This window comes from Hyla sarda, unplaced genomic scaffold, assembly GCF_029499605.1.
Source record: "Hyla sarda isolate aHylSar1 unplaced genomic scaffold, aHylSar1.hap1 scaffold_1192, whole genome shotgun sequence".
In the NCBI taxonomy this organism is placed as follows: domain Eukaryota; kingdom Metazoa; phylum Chordata; class Amphibia; order Anura; family Hylidae; genus Hyla; species Hyla sarda.
Window position 1 is genome coordinate 51,163 of NW_026607815.1, and position 21,939 is coordinate 73,101.

General features: G+C 46.2%; 10 non-coding genes across 10 annotated transcripts; all 10 read right to left on the reverse strand.

Annotated features, from left to right (window-relative positions):
• Positions 1 to 1,163: 1,163 nt before the first annotated feature.
• LOC130303165 (U2 spliceosomal RNA) lies at positions 1,164 to 1,354 on the reverse strand. The gene has a single exon (XR_008853280.1). It is a non-coding gene; the product is annotated as a U2 spliceosomal RNA (small nuclear RNA).
• Positions 1,355 to 3,446: 2,092 nt separating this feature from the next.
• Positions 3,447 to 3,637, reverse strand: LOC130303167 (U2 spliceosomal RNA). Its single transcript, XR_008853282.1, has one exon. It is a non-coding gene; the product is annotated as a U2 spliceosomal RNA (small nuclear RNA).
• A 2,085-nt stretch (positions 3,638 to 5,722) lies between these two features.
• Positions 5,723 to 5,913, reverse strand: LOC130303168 (U2 spliceosomal RNA). The gene has a single exon (XR_008853283.1). It is a non-coding gene; the product is annotated as a U2 spliceosomal RNA (small nuclear RNA).
• A 2,096-nt stretch (positions 5,914 to 8,009) lies between these two features.
• LOC130303169 (U2 spliceosomal RNA) lies at positions 8,010 to 8,200 on the reverse strand. The gene has a single exon (XR_008853284.1). It is a non-coding gene; the product is annotated as a U2 spliceosomal RNA (small nuclear RNA).
• A 2,091-nt stretch (positions 8,201 to 10,291) lies between these two features.
• LOC130303170 (U2 spliceosomal RNA) lies at positions 10,292 to 10,482 on the reverse strand. Its single transcript, XR_008853285.1, has one exon. It is a non-coding gene; the product is annotated as a U2 spliceosomal RNA (small nuclear RNA).
• A 2,093-nt stretch (positions 10,483 to 12,575) lies between these two features.
• LOC130303171 (U2 spliceosomal RNA) lies at positions 12,576 to 12,766 on the reverse strand. Its single transcript, XR_008853286.1, has one exon. It is a non-coding gene; the product is annotated as a U2 spliceosomal RNA (small nuclear RNA).
• A 2,085-nt stretch (positions 12,767 to 14,851) lies between these two features.
• LOC130303172 (U2 spliceosomal RNA) lies at positions 14,852 to 15,042 on the reverse strand. The gene has a single exon (XR_008853287.1). It is a non-coding gene; the product is annotated as a U2 spliceosomal RNA (small nuclear RNA).
• Positions 15,043 to 17,138: 2,096 nt separating this feature from the next.
• LOC130303173 (U2 spliceosomal RNA) lies at positions 17,139 to 17,329 on the reverse strand. The gene has a single exon (XR_008853288.1). It is a non-coding gene; the product is annotated as a U2 spliceosomal RNA (small nuclear RNA).
• Positions 17,330 to 19,419: 2,090 nt separating this feature from the next.
• On the reverse strand, positions 19,420 to 19,610 carry LOC130303174 (U2 spliceosomal RNA). Its single transcript, XR_008853289.1, has one exon. It is a non-coding gene; the product is annotated as a U2 spliceosomal RNA (small nuclear RNA).
• A 2,087-nt stretch (positions 19,611 to 21,697) lies between these two features.
• LOC130303175 (U2 spliceosomal RNA) lies at positions 21,698 to 21,888 on the reverse strand. The gene has a single exon (XR_008853290.1). It is a non-coding gene; the product is annotated as a U2 spliceosomal RNA (small nuclear RNA).
• Positions 21,889 to 21,939: the final 51 nt, after the last annotated feature.

Sequence of the window (21,939 nt, forward strand, 5' to 3'; positions counted from 1 at the left end):
TTTTAAACCCATTTCCACCTTTTTTTCCCTTCTCTTCCTCTTACTTTTTTTTCACGTTTTTTTACGTTTTTCTCCTTTTCGCCTCTTTTCTGGGCGTATTATTCTTCTTTTTCTTCTTTTTTTTCGTCTAATGCATACCCCATCAGTGCAGCAATGCTTATTCAATACCGCCAGCAGATGGAGACACTGGGGGATAATTTTCTAAGGATTTATACTGATTTTTCCTGTCTGAATTTGTCGCACAGACAGAAAGTTGCAGGCCAAATATGTGTGACATTTCTGCGACTTTAGCTTCTAGAGCATTTTTACAACATTATACATAGGTGCTGAATACATAAAAAGCGACTGTTCAGCGACAGACAAGTCGCATCGGCTGAAAGTAGGCCAGAATGTCAGTCCATGTTGGAGCAGGTTTAGATACAGTCTAAAGCATAGATCTCAAAGTCTGTGCACAGAATTTAGCAAGGGCCTCGCACCTTCTGATGCATCAGGTAGGTGCACAATAGCATAGCCTAACCCTCTGTACTTTGGTCTATATTGATGCGGGACATAGACAGCCAGCTGATGACCAATCCATTAGTGCAATGGATGGCTGGAAGCATTTGTCTTTGCCTTTGCAATACCACAGAAGCAATGCATGGTCAATGTACAGCAATGACACACCTGTGTGAACAGCCAGGAGACCCCCCCCCCCCCCCCCATGTTATGTTACATAGTTACATAGTTAGTACGGTCGAAAAAAGACATATGTCCATCACGTTCAACCAGGGAATTAAGGGGTAGGGGTGTGGCGCGATATTGGGGAAGGGATGAGATTTTATATTTCTTCATAAGCATTAATCTTATTTTGTCAATTAGGAACATTCAGCACCCACCCGCTATCAAGGCAGCTGCCTATCATGTCATGCCCTACCTGCACAGGTGTGCTGGCTACTCAAATGATCCAATTAAGGAGGCCATTTAGTCAGCAGCAGCAGAAGTCCTGTGCCTGGACGCTCCAACAGGGGCCAGACACAAGCAGAAGCAGAAGCAGCAGAAGCAGCAGCAGCACCACCTTTTGTTTTTTGGCTGCAGCAGCAGCAAGGCCCACAGGGCTGGCTAGCTGGCTAGCCAGCAAGCAGGTAGCAATGAAAGTAGGAATCTTTCTTTTTAACCCTGTAAGGGGGTGGTGCACTGTACCCGAAGATACTGCCATATCGGGTCAATGCATAGGGCGACGGAAGCAAGCTTCGAAATCGGCCCCCGTTCTCAAAAATCCATTTAATATATGGTCCCCAGATAGGGGACGTATCAGATATTAAACTGATAAGAACAGATACTACACTTGATCTTAGCCAAAAGGCCGAGAAGCGATAACCGTGAAAGGGGCGGGCCCAACAAGGTCCCCTTCATGGGCACTATCACTGCTTGCTGTCAGGGAGGCTGCCAGACAATTTTCCATGCACACTCTGGGCTGGGGGGCAGTCAACCACCAGTACACACAGCAGAACCTAAACCCATACCATTATTGCTAAGCAGCAAGACAGGGGCCCATTGCACTCCCACGGGGCCTTTTTAAATGCAATCCATAACCCGGATTTGCCAGGAACCCTTCTTACTCCTCCTACTTGCATGTGACACTGGGCTTAGGATCTGCATAGGAAACACACACACAAGCACACACCTACCTTTGTTGCCTGCAGATGCCTCCTTGGCTGTCCCCAAACGGTATCAAACCAACACCCACGGGAAGCTGTAAGCATAGAGGACATGCCTGCACCCCATTGGACTTACCTGTGTGGGTTAAATCCGGGTTATTTGACAACCTATGGCGGTGATGGTTCTGCTCAGGCAGAGCAGTGCTGATGCTCCTCATAAAGCTGTCGCTGCTGTGAAGGTTCTAGGTGACATCACAAATCCCTTTGGTTACATACACAACAAAGCTGGGTTGTTGTTGTTTACACTCTGCAAGGCCTGTGGAAGTGAGTGACATCATAGCACTGTAGTTCTGAGGGTTCAAGATGGATGCAACAATCTCCTGTTGCTTCTATGAAGGCCGTAATAGACGACATCACCAAACAGCTCCATAGTCACATACACAGCAAAGGAGAGATGTTGTTTACACCTAGTGATGTCAGTGGTATTGAGTGACATCACAGCACAGTGCTAAGGCTCCTGGGCCTGGACACAGCAGCGGCTGCAATATCTCAACGGAGAATACGTTTATATCTATGTGTGTGTGTGCGCATATATATATATATATATATATATATATATATATATATATATATTTCTCCGCCGAAATCACTTTTAAACCCATTTCCACCTTTTTTTCCCTTCTCTTCCTCTTACTTTTTTTTCACGTTTTTTTACGTTTTTCTCCTTTTCGCCTCTTTTCTGGGCGTATTATTCTTCTTTTTCTTCTTTTTTTTCGTCTAATGCATACCCCATCAGTGCAGCAATGCTTATTCAATACCGCCAGCAGATGGAGACACTGGGGGATAATTTTCTAAGGATTTATACTGATTTTTCCTGTCTGAATTTGTCGCACAGAAAGTTGCAGGCCAAATATGTGTGACATTTCTGCGACTTTAGCTTCTAGAGCATTTTTACAACATTATACATAGGTGCTGAATACATAAAAAGCGACTGTTCAGCGACAGACAAGTCGCATCGGCTGAAAGTAGGCCAGAATGTCAGTCCATGTTGGAGCAGGTTTAGATACAGTCTAAAGCATAGATCTCAAAGTCTGTGCACAGAATTTAGCAAGGGCCTCGCACCTTCTGATGCATCAGGTAGGTGCACAATAGCATAGCCTAACCCTCTGTACTTTGGTCTATATTGATGCGGGACATAGACAGCCAGCTGATGACCAATCCATTAGTGCAATGGATGGCTGGAAGCATTTGTCTTTGCCTTTGCAATACCACAGAAGCAATGCATGGTCAATGTACAGCAATGACACACCTGTGTGAACAGCCAGGAGACCCCCCCCCCCCCCCCCATGTTATGTTACATAGTTACATAGTTAGTACGGTCGAAAAAAGACATATGTCCATCACGTTCAACCAGGGAATTAAGGGGTAGGGGTGTGGCGCGATATTGGGGAAGGGATGAGATTTTATATTTCTTCATAAGCATTAATCTTATTTTGTCAATTAGGAACATTCAGCACCCACCCGCTATCAAGGCAGCTGCCTATCATGTCATGCCCTACCTGCACAGGTGTGCTGGCTACTCAAATGATCCAATTAAGGAGGCCATTTAGTCAGCAGCAGCAGAAGTCCTGTGCCTGGACGCTCCAACAGGGGCCAGACACAAGCAGAAGCAGAAGCAGCAGAAGCAGCAGCAGCACCACCTTTTGTTTTTTGGCTGCAGCAGCAGCAAGGCCCACAGGGCTGGCTAGCTGGCTAGCCAGCAAGCAGGTAGCAATGAAAGTAGGAATCTTTCTTTTTAACCCTGTAAGGGGGTGGTGCACTGTACCCGAAGATACTGCCATATCGGGTCAATGCATAGGGCGACGGAAGCAAGCTTCGAAATCGGCCCCCGTTCTCAAAAATCCATTTAATATATGGTCCCCAGATAGGGGACGTATCAGATATTAAACTGATAAGAACAGATACTACACTTGATCTTAGCCAAAAGGCCGAGAAGCGATAACCGTGAAAGGGGCGGGCCCAACAAGGTCCCCTTCATGGGCACTATCACTGCTTGCTGTCAGGGAGGCTGCCAGACAATTTTCCATGCACACTCTGGGCTGGGGGGCAGTCAACCACCAGTACACACAGCAGAACCTAAACCCATACCATTATTGCTAAGCAGCAAGACAGGGGCCCATTGCACTCCCACGGGGCCTTTTTAAATGCAATCCATAACCCGGATTTGCCAGGAACCCTTCTTACTCCTCCTACTTGCATGTGACACTGGGCTTAGGATCTGCATAGGAAACACACACACAAGCACACACCTACCTTTGTTGCCTGCAGATGCCTCCTTGGCTGTCCCCAAACGGTATCAAACCAACACCCACGGGAAGCTGTAAGCATAGAGGACATGCCTGCACCCCATTGGACTTACCTGTGTGGGTTAAATCCGGGTTATTTGACAACCTATGGCGGTGATGGTTCTGCTCAGGCAGAGCAGTGCTGATGCTCCTCATAAAGCTGTCGCTGCTGTGAAGGTTCTAGGTGACATCACAAATCCCTTTGGTTACATACACAACAAAGCTGGGTTGTTGTTGTTTACACTCTGCAAGGCCTGTGGAAGTGAGTGACATCATAGCACTGTAGTTCTGAGGGTTCAAGATGGATGCAACAATCTCCTGTTGCTTCTATGAAGGCCGTAATAGACGACATCACCAAACAGCTCCATAGTCACATACACAGCAAAGGAGAGATGTTGTTTACACCTAGTGATGTCAGTGGTATTGAGTGACATCACAGCACAGTGCTAAGGCTCCTGGGCCTGGACACAGCAGCGGCTGCAATATCTCAACGGAGAATACGTTTATATCTATGTGTGTGTGTGCGCATATATATATATATATATATATATATATATATATATATATATTTCTCCGCCGAAATCACTTTTAAACCCATTTCCACCTTTTTTTCCCTTCTCTTCCTCTTACTTTTTTTTCACGTTTTTTTACGTTTTTCTCCTTTTCGCCTCTTTTCTGGGCGTATTATTCTTCTTTTTCTTCTTTTTTTTCGTCTAATGCATACCCCATCAGTGCAGCAATGCTTATTCAATACCGCCAGCAGATGGAGACACTGGGGGATAATTTTCTAAGGATTTATACTGATTTTTCCTGTCTGAATTTGTCGCACAGAAAGTTGCAGGCCAAATATGTGTGACATTTCTGCGACTTTAGCTTCTAGAGCATTTTTACAACATTATACATAGGTGCTGAATACATAAAAAGCGACTGTTCAGCGACAGACAAGTCGCATCGGCTGAAAGTAGGCCAGAATGTCAGTCCATGTTGGAGCAGGTTTAGATACAGTCTAAAGCATAGATCTCAAAGTCTGTGCACAGAATTTAGCAAGGGCCTCGCACCTTCTGATGCATCAGGTAGGTGCACAATAGCATAGCCTAACCCTCTGTACTTTGGTCTATATTGATGCGGGACATAGACAGCCAGCTGATGACCAATCCATTAGTGCAATGGATGGCTGGAAGCATTTGTCTTTGCCTTTGCAATACCACAGAAGCAATGCATGGTCAATGTACAGCAATGACACACCTGTGTGAACAGCCAGGAGACCCCCCCCCCCCATGTTATGTTACATAGTTACATAGTTAGTACGGTCGAAAAAAGACATATGTCCATCACGTTCAACCAGGGAATTAAGGGGTAGGGGTGTGGCGCGATATTGGGGAAGGGATGAGATTTTATATTTCTTCATAAGCATTAATCTTATTTTGTCAATTAGGAACATTCAGCACCCACCCGCTATCAAGGCAGCTGCCTATCATGTCATGCCCTACCTGCACAGGTGTGCTGGCTACTCAAATGATCCAATTAAGGAGGCCATTTAGTCAGCAGCAGCAGAAGTCCTGTGCCTGGACGCTCCAACAGGGGCCAGACACAAGCAGAAGCAGAAGCAGCAGAAGCAGCAGCAGCACCACCTTTTGTTTTTTGGCTGCAGCAGCAGCAAGGCCCACAGGGCTGGCTAGCTGGCTAGCCAGCAAGCAGGTAGCAATGAAAGTAGGAATCTTTCTTTTTAACCCTGTAAGGGGGTGGTGCACTGTACCCGAAGATACTGCCATATCGGGTCAATGCATAGGGCGACGGAAGCAAGCTTCGAAATCGGCCCCCGTTCTCAAAAATCCATTTAATATATGGTCCCCAGATAGGGGACGTATCAGATATTAAACTGATAAGAACAGATACTACACTTGATCTTAGCCAAAAGGCCGAGAAGCGATAACCGTGAAAGGGGCGGGCCCAACAAGGTCCCCTTCATGGGCACTATCACTGCTTGCTGTCAGGGAGGCTGCCAGACAATTTTCCATGCACACTCTGGGCTGGGGGGCAGTCAACCACCAGTACACACAGCAGAACCTAAACCCATACCATTATTGCTAAGCAGCAAGACAGGGGCCCATTGCACTCCCACGGGGCCTTTTTAAATGCAATCCATAACCCGGATTTGCCAGGAACCCTTCTTACTCCTCCTACTTGCATGTGACACTGGGCTTAGGATCTGCATAGGAAACACACACACAAGCACACACCTACCTTTGTTGCCTGCAGATGCCTCCTTGGCTGTCCCCAAACGGTATCAAACCAACACCCACGGGAAGCTGTAAGCATAGAGGACATGCCTGCACCCCATTGGACTTACCTGTGTGGGTTAAATCCGGGTTATTTGACAACCTATGGCGGTGATGGTTCTGCTCAGGCAGAGCAGTGCTGATGCTCCTCATAAAGCTGTCGCTGCTGTGAAGGTTCTAGGTGACATCACAAATCCCTTTGGTTACATACACAACAAAGCTGGGTTGTTGTTGTTTACACTCTGCAAGGCCTGTGGAAGTGAGTGACATCATAGCACTGTAGTTCTGAGGGTTCAAGATGGATGCAACAATCTCCTGTTGCTTCTATGAAGGCCGTAATAGACGACATCACCAAACAGCTCCATAGTCACATACACAGCAAAGGAGAGATGTTGTTTACACCTAGTGATGTCAGTGGTATTGAGTGACATCACAGCACAGTGCTAAGGCTCCTGGGCCTGGACACAGCAGCGGCTGCAATATCTCAACGGAGAATACGTTTATATCTATGTGTGTGTGTGCGCATATATATATATATATATATATATATATATATATATATATATATATTTCTCCGCCGAAATCCCTTTTAAACCCATTTCCACCTTTTTTTCCCTTCTCTTCCTCTTACTTTTTTTTCACGTTTTTTTACGTTTTTCTCCTTTTCGCCTCTTTTCTGGGCGTATTATTCTTCTTTTTCTTCTTTTTTTTCGTCTAATGCATACCCCATCAGTGCAGCAATGCTTATTCAATACCGCCAGCAGATGGAGACACTGGGGGATAATTTTCTAAGGATTTATACTGATTTTTCCTGTCTGAATTTGTCGCACAGAAAGTTGCAGGCCAAATATGTGTGACATTTCTGCGACTTTAGCTTCTAGAGCATTTTTACAACATTATACATAGGTGCTGAATACATAAAAAGCGACTGTTCAGCGACAGACAAGTCGCATCGGCTGAAAGTAGGCCAGAATGTCAGTCCATGTTGGAGCAGGTTTAGATACAGTCTAAAGCATAGATCTCAAAGTCTGTGCACAGAATTTAGCAAGGGCCTCGCACCTTCTGATGCATCAGGTAGGTGCACAATAGCATAGCCTAACCCTCTGTACTTTGGTCTATATTGATGCGGGACATAGACAGCCAGCTGATGACCAATCCATTAGTGCAATGGATGGCTGGAAGCATTTGTCTTTGCCTTTGCAATACCACAGAAGCAATGCATGGTCAATGTACAGCAATGACACACCTGTGTGAACAGCCAGGAGACCCCCCCCCCCCCCCCCCCATGTTATGTTACATAGTTACATAGTTAGTACGGTCGAAAAAAGACATATGTCCATCACGTTCAACCAGGGAATTAAGGGGTAGGGGTGTGGCGCGATATTGGGGAAGGGATGAGATTTTATATTTCTTCATAAGCATTAATCTTATTTTGTCAATTAGGAACATTCAGCACCCACCCGCTATCAAGGCAGCTGCCTATCATGTCATGCCCTACCTGCACAGGTGTGCTGGCTACTCAAATGATCCAATTAAGGAGGCCATTTAGTCAGCAGCAGCAGAAGTCCTGTGCCTGGACGCTCCAACAGGGGCCAGACACAAGCAGAAGCAGAAGCAGCAGAAGCAGCAGCAGCACCACCTTTTGTTTTTTGGCTGCAGCAGCAGCAAGGCCCACAGGGCTGGCTAGCTGGCTAGCCAGCAAGCAGGTAGCAATGAAAGTAGGAATCTTTCTTTTTAACCCTGTAAGGGGGTGGTGCACTGTACCCGAAGATACTGCCATATCGGGTCAATGCATAGGGCGACGGAAGCAAGCTTCGAAATCGGCCCCCGTTCTCAAAAATCCATTTAATATATGGTCCCCAGATAGGGGACGTATCAGATATTAAACTGATAAGAACAGATACTACACTTGATCTTAGCCAAAAGGCCGAGAAGCGATAACCGTGAAAGGGGCGGGCCCAACAAGGTCCCCTTCATGGGCACTATCACTGCTTGCTGTCAGGGAGGCTGCCAGACAATTTTCCATGCACACTCTGGGCTGGGGGGCAGTCAACCACCAGTACACACAGCAGAACCTAAACCCATACCATTATTGCTAAGCAGCAAGACAGGGGCCCATTGCACTCCCACGGGGCCTTTTTAAATGCAATCCATAACCCGGATTTGCCAGGAACCCTTCTTACTCCTCCTACTTGCATGTGACACTGGGCTTAGGATCTGCATAGGAAACACACACACAAGCACACACCTACCTTTGTTGCCTGCAGATGCCTCCTTGGCTGTCCCCAAACGGTATCAAACCAACACCCACGGGAAGCTGTAAGCATAGAGGACATGCCTGCACCCCATTGGACTTACCTGTGTGGGTTAAATCCGGGTTATTTGACAACCTATGGCGGTGATGGTTCTGCTCAGGCAGAGCAGTGCTGATGCTCCTCATAAAGCTGTCGCTGCTGTGAAGGTTCTAGGTGACATCACAAATCCCTTTGGTTACATACACAACAAAGCTGGGTTGTTGTTGTTTACACTCTGCAAGGCCTGTGGAAGTGAGTGACATCATAGCACTGTAGTTCTGAGGGTTCAAGATGGATGCAACAATCTCCTGTTGCTTCTATGAAGGCCGTAATAGACGACATCACCAAACAGCTCCATAGTCACATACACAGCAAAGGAGAGATGTTGTTTACACCTAGTGATGTCAGTGGTATTGAGTGACATCACAGCACAGTGCTAAGGCTCCTGGGCCTGGACACAGCAGCGGCTGCAATATCTCAACGGAGAATACGTTTATATCTATGTGTGTGTGTGCGCATATATATATATATATATATATATATATATATATATATATATTTCTCCGCCGAAATCACTTTTAAACCCATTTCCACCTTTTTTTCCCTTCTCTTCCTCTTACTTTTTTTTCACGTTTTTTTACGTTTTTCTCCTTTTCGCCTCTTTTCTGGGCGTATTATTCTTCTTTTTCTTCTTTTTTTTCGTCTAATGCATACCCCATCAGTGCAGCAATGCTTATTCAATACCGCCAGCAGATGGAGACACTGGGGGATAATTTTCTAAGGATTTATACTGATTTTTCCTGTCTGAATTTGTCGCACAGAAAGTTGCAGGCCAAATATGTGTGACATTTCTGCGACTTTAGCTTCTAGAGCATTTTTACAACATTATACATAGGTGCTGAATACATAAAAAGCGACTGTTCAGCGACAGACAAGTCGCATCGGCTGAAAGTAGGCCAGAATGTCAGTCCATGTTGGAGCAGGTTTAGATACAGTCTAAAGCATAGATCTCAAAGTCTGTGCACAGAATTTAGCAAGGGCCTCGCACCTTCTGATGCATCAGGTAGGTGCACAATAGCATAGCCTAACCCTCTGTACTTTGGTCTATATTGATGCGGGACATAGACAGCCAGCTGATGACCAATCCATTAGTGCAATGGATGGCTGGAAGCATTTGTCTTTGCCTTTGCAATACCACAGAAGCAATGCATGGTCAATGTACAGCAATGACACACCTGTGTGAACAGCCAGGAGACCCCCCCCCCCCCCCCCCATGTTATGTTACATAGTTACATAGTTAGTACGGTCGAAAAAAGACATATGTCCATCACGTTCAACCAGGGAATTAAGGGGTAGGGGTGTGGCGCGATATTGGGGAAGGGATGAGATTTTATATTTCTTCATAAGCATTAATCTTATTTTGTCAATTAGGAACATTCAGCACCCACCCGCTATCAAGGCAGCTGCCTATCATGTCATGCCCTACCTGCACAGGTGTGCTGGCTACTCAAATGATCCAATTAAGGAGGCCATTTAGTCAGCAGCAGCAGAAGTCCTGTGCCTGGACGCTCCAACAGGGGCCAGACACAAGCAGAAGCAGAAGCAGCAGAAGCAGCAGCAGCACCACCTTTTGTTTTTTGGCTGCAGCAGCAGCAAGGCCCACAGGGCTGGCTAGCTGGCTAGCCAGCAAGCAGGTAGCAATGAAAGTAGGAATCTTTCTTTTTAACCCTGTAAGGGGGTGGTGCACTGTACCCGAAGATACTGCCATATCGGGTCAATGCATAGGGCGACGGAAGCAAGCTTCGAAATCGGCCCCCGTTCTCAAAAATCCATTTAATATATGGTCCCCAGATAGGGGACGTATCAGATATTAAACTGATAAGAACAGATACTACACTTGATCTTAGCCAAAAGGCCGAGAAGCGATAACCGTGAAAGGGGCGGGCCCAACAAGGTCCCCTTCATGGGCACTATCACTGCTTGCTGTCAGGGAGGCTGCCAGACAATTTTCCATGCACACTCTGGGCTGGGGGGCAGTCAACCACCAGTACACACAGCAGAACCTAAACCCATACCATTATTGCTAAGCAGCAAGACAGGGGCCCATTGCACTCCCACGGGGCCTTTTTAAATGCAATCCATAACCCGGATTTGCCAGGAACCCTTCTTACTCCTCCTACTTGCATGTGACACTGGGCTTAGGATCTGCATAGGAAACACACACACAAGCACACACCTACCTTTGTTGCCTGCAGATGCCTCCTTGGCTGTCCCCAAACGGTATCAAACCAACACCCACGGGAAGCTGTAAGCATAGAGGACATGCCTGCACCCCATTGGACTTACCTGTGTGGGTTAAATCCGGGTTATTTGACAACCTATGGCGGTGATGGTTCTGCTCAGGCAGAGCAGTGCTGATGCTCCTCATAAAGCTGTCGCTGCTGTGAAGGTTCTAGGTGACATCACAAATCCCTTTGGTTACATACACAACAAAGCTGGGTTGTTGTTGTTTACACTCTGCAAGGCCTGTGGAAGTGAGTGACATCATAGCACTGTAGTTCTGAGGGTTCAAGATGGATGCAACAATCTCCTGTTGCTTCTATGAAGGCCGTAATAGACGACATCACCAAACAGCTCCATAGTCACATACACAGCAAAGGAGAGATGTTGTTTACACCTAGTGATGTCAGTGGTATTGAGTGACATCACAGCACAGTGCTAAGGCTCCTGGGCCTGGACACAGCAGCGGCTGCAATATCTCAACGGAGAATACGTTTATATCTATGTGTGTGTGTGCGCATATATATATATATATATATATATATATATATATATATATATATATTCTCCGCCGAAATCACTTTTAAACCCATTTCCACCTTTTTTTCCCTTCTCTTCCTCTTACTTTTTTTTCACGTTTTTTTACGTTTTTCTCCTTTTCGCCTCTTTTCTGGGCGTATTATTCTTCTTTTTCTTCTTTTTTTTCGTCTAATGCATACCCCATCAGTGCAGCAATGCTTATTCAATACCGCCAGCAGATGGAGACACTGGGGGATAATTTTCTAAGGATTTATACTGATTTTTCCTGTCTGAATTTGTCGCACAGAAAGTTGCAGGCCAAATATGTGTGACATTTCTGCGACTTTAGCTTCTAGAGCATTTTTACAACATTATACATAGGTGCTGAATACATAAAAAGCGACTGTTCAGCGACAGACAAGTCGCATCGGCTGAAAGTAGGCCAGAATGTCAGTCCATGTTGGAGCAGGTTTAGATACAGTCTAAAGCATAGATCTCAAAGTCTGTGCACAGAATTTAGCAAGGGCCTCGCACCTTCTGATGCATCAGGTAGGTGCACAATAGCATAGCCTAACCCTCTGTACTTTGGTCTATATTGATGCGGGACATAGACAGCCAGCTGATGACCAATCCATTAGTGCAATGGATGGCTGGAAGCATTTGTCTTTGCCTTTGCAATACCACAGAAGCAATGCATGGTCAATGTACAGCAATGACACACCTGTGTGAACAGCCAGGAGACCCCCCCCCCCCCCCCCATGTTATGTTACATAGTTACATAGTTAGTACGGTCGAAAAAAGACATATGTCCATCACGTTCAACCAGGGAATTAAGGGGTAGGGGTGTGGCGCGATATTGGGGAAGGGATGAGATTTTATATTTCTTCATAAGCATTAATCTTATTTTGTCAATTAGGAACATTCAGCACCCACCCGCTATCAAGGCAGCTGCCTATCATGTCATGCCCTACCTGCACAGGTGTGCTGGCTACTCAAATGATCCAATTAAGGAGGCCATTTAGTCAGCAGCAGCAGAAGTCCTGTGCCTGGACGCTCCAACAGGGGCCAGACACAAGCAGAAGCAGAAGCAGCAGAAGCAGCAGCAGCACCACCTTTTGTTTTTTGGCTGCAGCAGCAGCAAGGCCCACAGGGCTGGCTAGCTGGCTAGCCAGCAAGCAGGTAGCAATGAAAGTAGGAATCTTTCTTTTTAACCCTGTAAGGGGGTGGTGCACTGTACCCGAAGATACTGCCATATCGGGTCAATGCATAGGGCGACGGAAGCAAGCTTCGAAATCGGCCCCCGTTCTCAAAAATCCATTTAATATATGGTCCCCAGATAGGGGACGTATCAGATATTAAACTGATAAGAACAGATACTACACTTGATCTTAGCCAAAAGGCCGAGAAGCGATAACCGTGAAAGGGGCGGGCCCAACAAGGTCCCCTTCATGGGCACTATCACTGCTTGCTGTCAGGGAGGCTGCCAGACAATTTTCCATGCACACTCTGGGCTGGGGGGCAGTCAACCACCAGTACACACAGCAGAACCTAAACCCATACCATTATTGCTAAGCAGCAAGACAGGGGCCCATTGCACTCCCACGGGGCCTTTTTAAATGCAATCCATAACCCGGATTTGCCAGGAACCCTTCTTACTCCTCCTACTTGCATGTGACACTGGGCTTAGGATCTGCATAGGAAACACACACACAAGCACACACCTACCTTTGTTGCCTGCAGATGCCTCCTTGGCTGTCCCCAAACGGTATCAAACCAACACCCACGGGAAGCTGTAAGCATAGAGGACATGCCTGCACCCCATTGGACTTACCTGTGTGGGTTAAATCCGGGTTATTTGACAACCTATGGCGGTGATGGTTCTGCTCAGGCAGAGCAGTGCTGATGCTCCTCATAAAGCTGTCGCTGCTGTGAAGGTTCTAGGTGACATCACAAATCCCTTTGGTTACATACACAACAAAGCTGGGTTGTTGTTGTTTACACTCTGCAAGGCCTGTGGAAGTGAGTGACATCATAGCACTGTAGTTCTGAGGGTTCAAGATGGATGCAACAATCTCCTGTTGCTTCTATGAAGGCCGTAATAGACGACATCACCAAACAGCTCCATAGTCACATACACAGCAAAGGAGAGATGTTGTTTACACCTAGTGATGTCAGTGGTATTGAGTGACATCACAGCACAGTGCTAAGGCTCCTGGGCCTGGACACAGCAGCGGCTGCAATATCTCAACGGAGAATACGTTTATATCTATGTGTGTGTGTGCGCATATATATATATATATATATATATATATATATATATATATATTTCTCCGCCGAAATCACTTTTAAACCCATTTCCACCTTTTTTTCCCTTCTCTTCCTCTTACTTTTTTTTCACGTTTTTTTACGTTTTTCTCCTTTTCGCCTCTTTTCTGGGCGTATTATTCTTCTTTTTCTTCTTTTTTTTCGTCTAATGCATACCCCATCAGTGCAGCAATGCTTATTCAATACCGCCAGCAGATGGAGACACTGGGGGATAATTTTCTAAGGATTTATACTGATTTTTCCTGTCTGAATTTGTCGCACAGAAAGTTGCAGGCCAAATATGTGTGACATTTCTGCGACTTTAGCTTCTAGAGCATTTTTACAACATTATACATAGGTGCTGAATACATAAAAAGCGACTGTTCAGCGACAGACAAGTCGCATCGGCTGAAAGTAGGCCAGAATGTCAGTCCATGTTGGAGCAGGTTTAGATACAGTCTAAAGCATAGATCTCAAAGTCTGTGCACAGAATTTAGCAAGGGCCTCGCACCTTCTGATGCATCAGGTAGGTGCACAATAGCATAGCCTAACCCTCTGTACTTTGGTCTATATTGATGCGGGACATAGACAGCCAGCTGATGACCAATCCATTAGTGCAATGGATGGCTGGAAGCATTTGTCTTTGCCTTTGCAATACCACAGAAGCAATGCATGGTCAATGTACAGCAATGACACACCTGTGTGAACAGCCAGGAGACCCCCCCCCCCCATGTTATGTTACATAGTTACATAGTTAGTACGGTCGAAAAAAGACATATGTCCATCACGTTCAACCAGGGAATTAAGGGGTAGGGGTGTGGCGCGATATTGGGGAAGGGATGAGATTTTATATTTCTTCATAAGCATTAATCTTATTTTGTCAATTAGGAACATTCAGCACCCACCCGCTATCAAGGCAGCTGCCTATCATGTCATGCCCTACCTGCACAGGTGTGCTGGCTACTCAAATGATCCAATTAAGGAGGCCATTTAGTCAGCAGCAGCAGAAGTCCTGTGCCTGGACGCTCCAACAGGGGCCAGACACAAGCAGAAGCAGAAGCAGCAGAAGCAGCAGCAGCACCACCTTTTGTTTTTTGGCTGCAGCAGCAGCAAGGCCCACAGGGCTGGCTAGCTGGCTAGCCAGCAAGCAGGTAGCAATGAAAGTAGGAATCTTTCTTTTTAACCCTGTAAGGGGGTGGTGCACTGTACCCGAAGATACTGCCATATCGGGTCAATGCATAGGGCGACGGAAGCAAGCTTCGAAATCGGCCCCCGTTCTCAAAAATCCATTTAATATATGGTCCCCAGATAGGGGACGTATCAGATATTAAACTGATAAGAACAGATACTACACTTGATCTTAGCCAAAAGGCCGAGAAGCGATAACCGTGAAAGGGGCGGGCCCAACAAGGTCCCCTTCATGGGCACTATCACTGCTTGCTGTCAGGGAGGCTGCCAGACAATTTTCCATGCACACTCTGGGCTGGGGGGCAGTCAACCACCAGTACACACAGCAGAACCTAAACCCATACCATTATTGCTAAGCAGCAAGACAGGGGCCCATTGCACTCCCACGGGGCCTTTTTAAATGCAATCCATAACCCGGATTTGCCAGGAACCCTTCTTACTCCTCCTACTTGCATGTGACACTGGGCTTAGGATCTGCATAGGAAACACACACACAAGCACACACCTACCTTTGTTGCCTGCAGATGCCTCCTTGGCTGTCCCCAAACGGTATCAAACCAACACCCACGGGAAGCTGTAAGCATAGAGGACATGCCTGCACCCCATTGGACTTACCTGTGTGGGTTAAATCCGGGTTATTTGACAACCTATGGCGGTGATGGTTCTGCTCAGGCAGAGCAGTGCTGATGCTCCTCATAAAGCTGTCGCTGCTGTGAAGGTTCTAGGTGACATCACAAATCCCTTTGGTTACATACACAACAAAGCTGGGTTGTTGTTGTTTACACTCTGCAAGGCCTGTGGAAGTGAGTGACATCATAGCACTGTAGTTCTGAGGGTTCAAGATGGATGCAACAATCTCCTGTTGCTTCTATGAAGGCCGTAATAGACGACATCACCAAACAGCTCCATAGTCACATACACAGCAAAGGAGAGATGTTGTTTACACCTAGTGATGTCAGTGGTATTGAGTGACATCACAGCACAGTGCTAAGGCTCCTGGGCCTGGACACAGCAGCGGCTGCAATATCTCAACGGAGAATACGTTTATATCTATGTGTGTGTGTGCGCATATATATATATATATATATATATATATATATATATATATATATATTTCTCCGCCGAAATCCCTTTTAAACCCATTTCCACCTTTTTTTCCCTTCTCTTCCTCTTACTTTTTTTTCACGTTTTTTTACGTTTTTCTCCTTTTCGCCTCTTTTCTGGGCGTATTATTCTTCTTTTTCTTCTTTTTTTTCGTCTAATGCATACCCCATCAGTGCAGCAATGCTTATTCAATACCGCCAGCAGATGGAGACACTGGGGGATAATTTTCTAAGGATTTATACTGATTTTTCCTGTCTGAATTTGTCGCACAGAAAGTTGCAGGCCAAATATGTGTGACATTTCTGCGACTTTAGCTTCTAGAGCATTTTTACAACATTATACATAGGTGCTGAATACATAAAAAGCGACTGTTCAGCGACAGACAAGTCGCATCGGCTGAAAGTAGGCCAGAATGTCAGTCCATGTTGGAGCAGGTTTAGATACAGTCTAAAGCATAGATCTCAAAGTCTGTGCACAGAATTTAGCAAGGGCCTCGCACCTTCTGATGCATCAGGTAGGTGCACAATAGCATAGCCTAACCCTCTGTACTTTGGTCTATATTGATGCGGGACATAGACAGCCAGCTGATGACCAATCCATTAGTGCAATGGATGGCTGGAAGCATTTGTCTTTGCCTTTGCAATACCACAGAAGCAATGCATGGTCAATGTACAGCAATGACACACCTGTGTGAACAGCCAGGAGACCCCCCCCCCCCCCCCCCCATGTTATGTTACATAGTTACATAGTTAGTACGGTCGAAAAAAGACATATGTCCATCACGTTCAACCAGGGAATTAAGGGGTAGGGGTGTGGCGCGATATTGGGGAAGGGATGAGATTTTATATTTCTTCATAAGCATTAATCTTATTTTGTCAATTAGGAACATTCAGCACCCACCCGCTATCAAGGCAGCTGCCTATCATGTCATGCCCTACCTGCACAGGTGTGCTGGCTACTCAAATGATCCAATTAAGGAGGCCATTTAGTCAGCAGCAGCAGAAGTCCTGTGCCTGGACGCTCCAACAGGGGCCAGACACAAGCAGAAGCAGAAGCAGCAGAAGCAGCAGCAGCACCACCTTTTGTTTTTTGGCTGCAGCAGCAGCAAGGCCCACAGGGCTGGCTAGCTGGCTAGCCAGCAAGCAGGTAGCAATGAAAGTAGGAATCTTTCTTTTTAACCCTGTAAGGGGGTGGTGCACTGTACCCGAAGATACTGCCATATCGGGTCAATGCATAGGGCGACGGAAGCAAGCTTCGAAATCGGCCCCCGTTCTCAAAAATCCATTTAATATATGGTCCCCAGATAGGGGACGTATCAGATATTAAACTGATAAGAACAGATACTACACTTGATCTTAGCCAAAAGGCCGAGAAGCGATAACCGTGAAAGGGGCGGGCCCAACAAGGTCCCCTTCATGGGCACTATCACTGCTTGCTGTCAGGGAGGCTGCCAGACAATTTTCCATGCACACTCTGGGCTGGGGGGCAGTCAACCACCAGTACACACAGCAGAACCTAAACCCATACCATTATTGCTAAGCAGCAAGACAGGGGCCCATTGCACTCCCACGGGGCCTTTTTAAATGCAATCCATAACCCGGATTTGCCAGGAACCCTTCTTACTCCTCCTACTTGCATGTGACACTGGGCTTAGGATCTGCATAGGAAACACACACACAAGCACACACCTACCTTTGTTGCCTGCAGATGCCTCCTTGGCTGTCCCCAAACGGTATCAAACCAACACCCACGGGAAGCTGTAAGCATAGAGGACATGCCTGCACCCCATTGGACTTACCTGTGTGGGTTAAATCCGGGTTATTTGACAACCTATGGCGGTGATGGTTCTGCTCAGGCAGAGCAGTGCTGATGCTCCTCATAAAGCTGTCGCTGCTGTGAAGGTTCTAGGTGACATCACAAATCCCTTTGGTTACATACACAACAAAGCTGGGTTGTTGTTGTTTACACTCTGCAAGGCCTGTGGAAGTGAGTGACATCATAGCACTGTAGTTCTGAGGGTTCAAGATGGATGCAACAATCTCCTGTTGCTTCTATGAAGGCCGTAATAGACGACATCACCAAACAGCTCCATAGTCACATACACAGCAAAGGAGAGATGTTGTTTACACCTAGTGATGTCAGTGGTATTGAGTGACATCACAGCACAGTGCTAAGGCTCCTGGGCCTGGACACAGCAGCGGCTGCAATATCTCAACGGAGAATACGTTTATATCTATGTGTGTGTGTGCGCATATATATATATATATATATATATATATATATATATATATATTTCTCCGCCGAAATCACTTTTAAACCCATTTCCACCTTTTTTTCCCTTCTCTTCCTCTTACTTTTTTTTCACGTTTTTTTACGTTTTTCTCCTTTTCGCCTCTTTTCTGGGCGTATTATTCTTCTTTTTCTTCTTTTTTTTCGTCTAATGCATACCCCATCAGTGCAGCAATGCTTATTCAATACCGCCAGCAGATGGAGACACTGGGGGATAATTTTCTAAGGATTTATACTGATTTTTCCTGTCTGAATTTGTCGCACAGAAAGTTGCAGGCCAAATATGTGTGACATTTCTGCGACTTTAGCTTCTAGAGCATTTTTACAACATTATACATAGGTGCTGAATACATAAAAAGCGACTGTTCAGCGACAGACAAGTCGCATCGGCTGAAAGTAGGCCAGAATGTCAGTCCATGTTGGAGCAGGTTTAGATACAGTCTAAAGCATAGATCTCAAAGTCTGTGCACAGAATTTAGCAAGGGCCTCGCACCTTCTGATGCATCAGGTAGGTGCACAATAGCATAGCCTAACCCTCTGTACTTTGGTCTATATTGATGCGGGACATAGACAGCCAGCTGATGACCAATCCATTAGTGCAATGGATGGCTGGAAGCATTTGTCTTTGCCTTTGCAATACCACAGAAGCAATGCATGGTCAATGTACAGCAATGACACACCTGTGTGAACAGCCAGGAGACCCCCCCCCCCCCCCCCATGTTATGTTACATAGTTACATAGTTAGTACGGTCGAAAAAAGACATATGTCCATCACGTTCAACCAGGGAATTAAGGGGTAGGGGTGTGGCGCGATATTGGGGAAGGGATGAGATTTTATATTTCTTCATAAGCATTAATCTTATTTTGTCAATTAGGAACATTCAGCACCCACCCGCTATCAAGGCAGCTGCCTATCATGTCATGCCCTACCTGCACAGGTGTGCTGGCTACTCAAATGATCCAATTAAGGAGGCCATTTAGTCAGCAGCAGCAGAAGTCCTGTGCCTGGACGCTCCAACAGGGGCCAGACACAAGCAGAAGCAGAAGCAGCAGAAGCAGCAGCAGCACCACCTTTTGTTTTTTGGCTGCAGCAGCAGCAAGGCCCACAGGGCTGGCTAGCTGGCTAGCCAGCAAGCAGGTAGCAATGAAAGTAGGAATCTTTCTTTTTAACCCTGTAAGGGGGTGGTGCACTGTACCCGAAGATACTGCCATATCGGGTCAATGCATAGGGCGACGGAAGCAAGCTTCGAAATCGGCCCCCGTTCTCAAAAATCCATTTAATATATGGTCCCCAGATAGGGGACGTATCAGATATTAAACTGATAAGAACAGATACTACACTTGATCTTAGCCAAAAGGCCGAGAAGCGATAACCGTGAAAGGGGCGGGCCCAACAAGGTCCCCTTCATGGGCACTATCACTGCTTGCTGTCAGGGAGGCTGCCAGACAATTTTCCATGCACACTCTGGGCTGGGGGGCAGTCAACCACCAGTACACACAGCAGAACCTAAACCCATACCATTATTGCTAAGCAGCAAGACAGGGGCCCATTGCACTCCCACGGGGCCTTTTTAAATGCAATCCATAACCCGGATTTGCCAGGAACCCTTCTTACTCCTCCTACTTGCATGTGACACTGGGCTTAGGATCTGCATAGGAAACACACACACAAGCACACACCTACCTTTGTTGCCTGCAGATGCCTCCTTGGCTGTCCCCAAACGGTATCAAACCAACACCCACGGGAAGCTGTAAGCATAGAGGACATGCCTGCACCCCATTGGACTTACCTGTGTGGGTTAAATCCGGGTTATTTGACAACCTATGGCGGTGATGGTTCTGCTCAGGCAGAGCAGTGCTGATGCTCCTCATAAAGCTGTCGCTGCTGTGAAGGTTCTAGGTGACATCACAAATCCCTTTGGTTACATACACAACAAAGCTGGGTTGTTGTTGTTTACACTCTGCAAGGCCTGTGGAAGTGAGTGACATCATAGCACTGTAGTTCTGAGGGTTCAAGATGGATGCAACAATCTCCTGTTGCTTCTATGAAGGCCGTAATAGACGACATCACCAAACAGCTCCATAGTCACATACACAGCAAAGGAGAGATGTTGTTTACACCTAGTGATGTCAGTGGTATTGAGTGACATCACAGCACAGTGCTAAGGCTCCTGGGCCTGGACACAGCAGCGGCTGCAATATCTCAACGGAGAATACGTTTATATCTATGTGTGTGTGTGCGCATATATATATATATATATATATATATATATATATATATATATATATTCTCCGCCGAAATCACTTTTAAACCCATTTCCACCTTTTTTTCCCTTCTCTTCCTCTTACTTTTTTTTCACGTTTTTTTACGTTTTTCTCCTTTTCGCCTCTTTTCTGGGCGTATTATTCTTCTTTTTCTTCTTTTTTTTCGTCTAATGCATACCCCATCAGTGCAGCAATGCTTATTCAATACCGCCAGCAGATGGAGACACTGGGGGATAATTTTCTAAGGATTTATACTGATTTTTCCTGTCTGAATTTGTCGCACAGAAAGTTGCAGGCCAAATATGTGTGACATTTCTGCGACTTTAGCTTCTAGAGCATTTTTACAACATTATACATAGGTGCTGAATACATAAAAAGCGACTGTTCAGCGACAGACAAGTCGCATCGGCTGAAAGTAGGCCAGAATGTCAGTCCATGTTGGAGCAGGTTTAGATACAGTCTAAAGCATAGATCTCAAAGTCTGTGCACAGAATTTAGCAAGGGCCTCGCACCTTCTGATGCATCAGGTAGGTGCACAATAGCATAGCCTAACCCTCTGTACTTTGGTCTATATTGATGCGGGACATAGACAGCCAGCTGATGACCAATCCATTAGTGCAATGGATGGCTGGAAGCATTTGTCTTTGCCTTTGCAATACCACAGAAGCAATGCATGGTTCAATGTACAGCAATGACACACCTGTGTGAACAGCCAGGAGACCCCCCCCCCATGTTATGTTACATAGTTACATAGTTAGTACGGTCGAAAAAAGACATATGTCCATCACGTTCAACCAGGGAATTAAGGGGTAGGGGTGTGGCGCGATATTGGGGAAGGGATGAGATTTTATATTTCTTCATAAGCATTAATCTTATTTTGTCAATTAGGAACATTCAGCACCCACCCGCTATCAAGGCAGCTGCCTATCATGTCATGCCCTACCTGCACAGGTGTGCTGGCTACTCAAATGATCCAATTAAGGAGGCCATTTAGTCAGCAGCAGCAGAAGTCCTGTGCCTGGACGCTCCAACAGGGGCCAGACACAAGCAGAAGCAGAAGCAGCAGAAGCAGCAGCAGCAGCACCTTTTGTTTTTTGGCTGCAGCAGCAGCAAGGCCCACAGGGCTGGCTAGCTGGCTAGCCAGCAAGCAGGTAGCAATGAAAGTAGGAATCTTTCTTTTTAACCCTGTAAGGGGGTGGTGCACTGTACCCGAAGATACTGCCATATCGGGTCAATGCATAGGGCGACGGAAGCAAGCTTCGAAATCGGCCCCCGTTCTCAAAAATCCATTTAATATATGGTCCCCAGATAGGGGACGTATCAGATATTAAACTGATAAGAACAGATACTACACTTGATCTTAGCCAAAAGGCCGAGAAGCGATAACCGTGAAAGGGGCGGGCCCAACAAGGTCCCCTTCATGGGCACTATCACT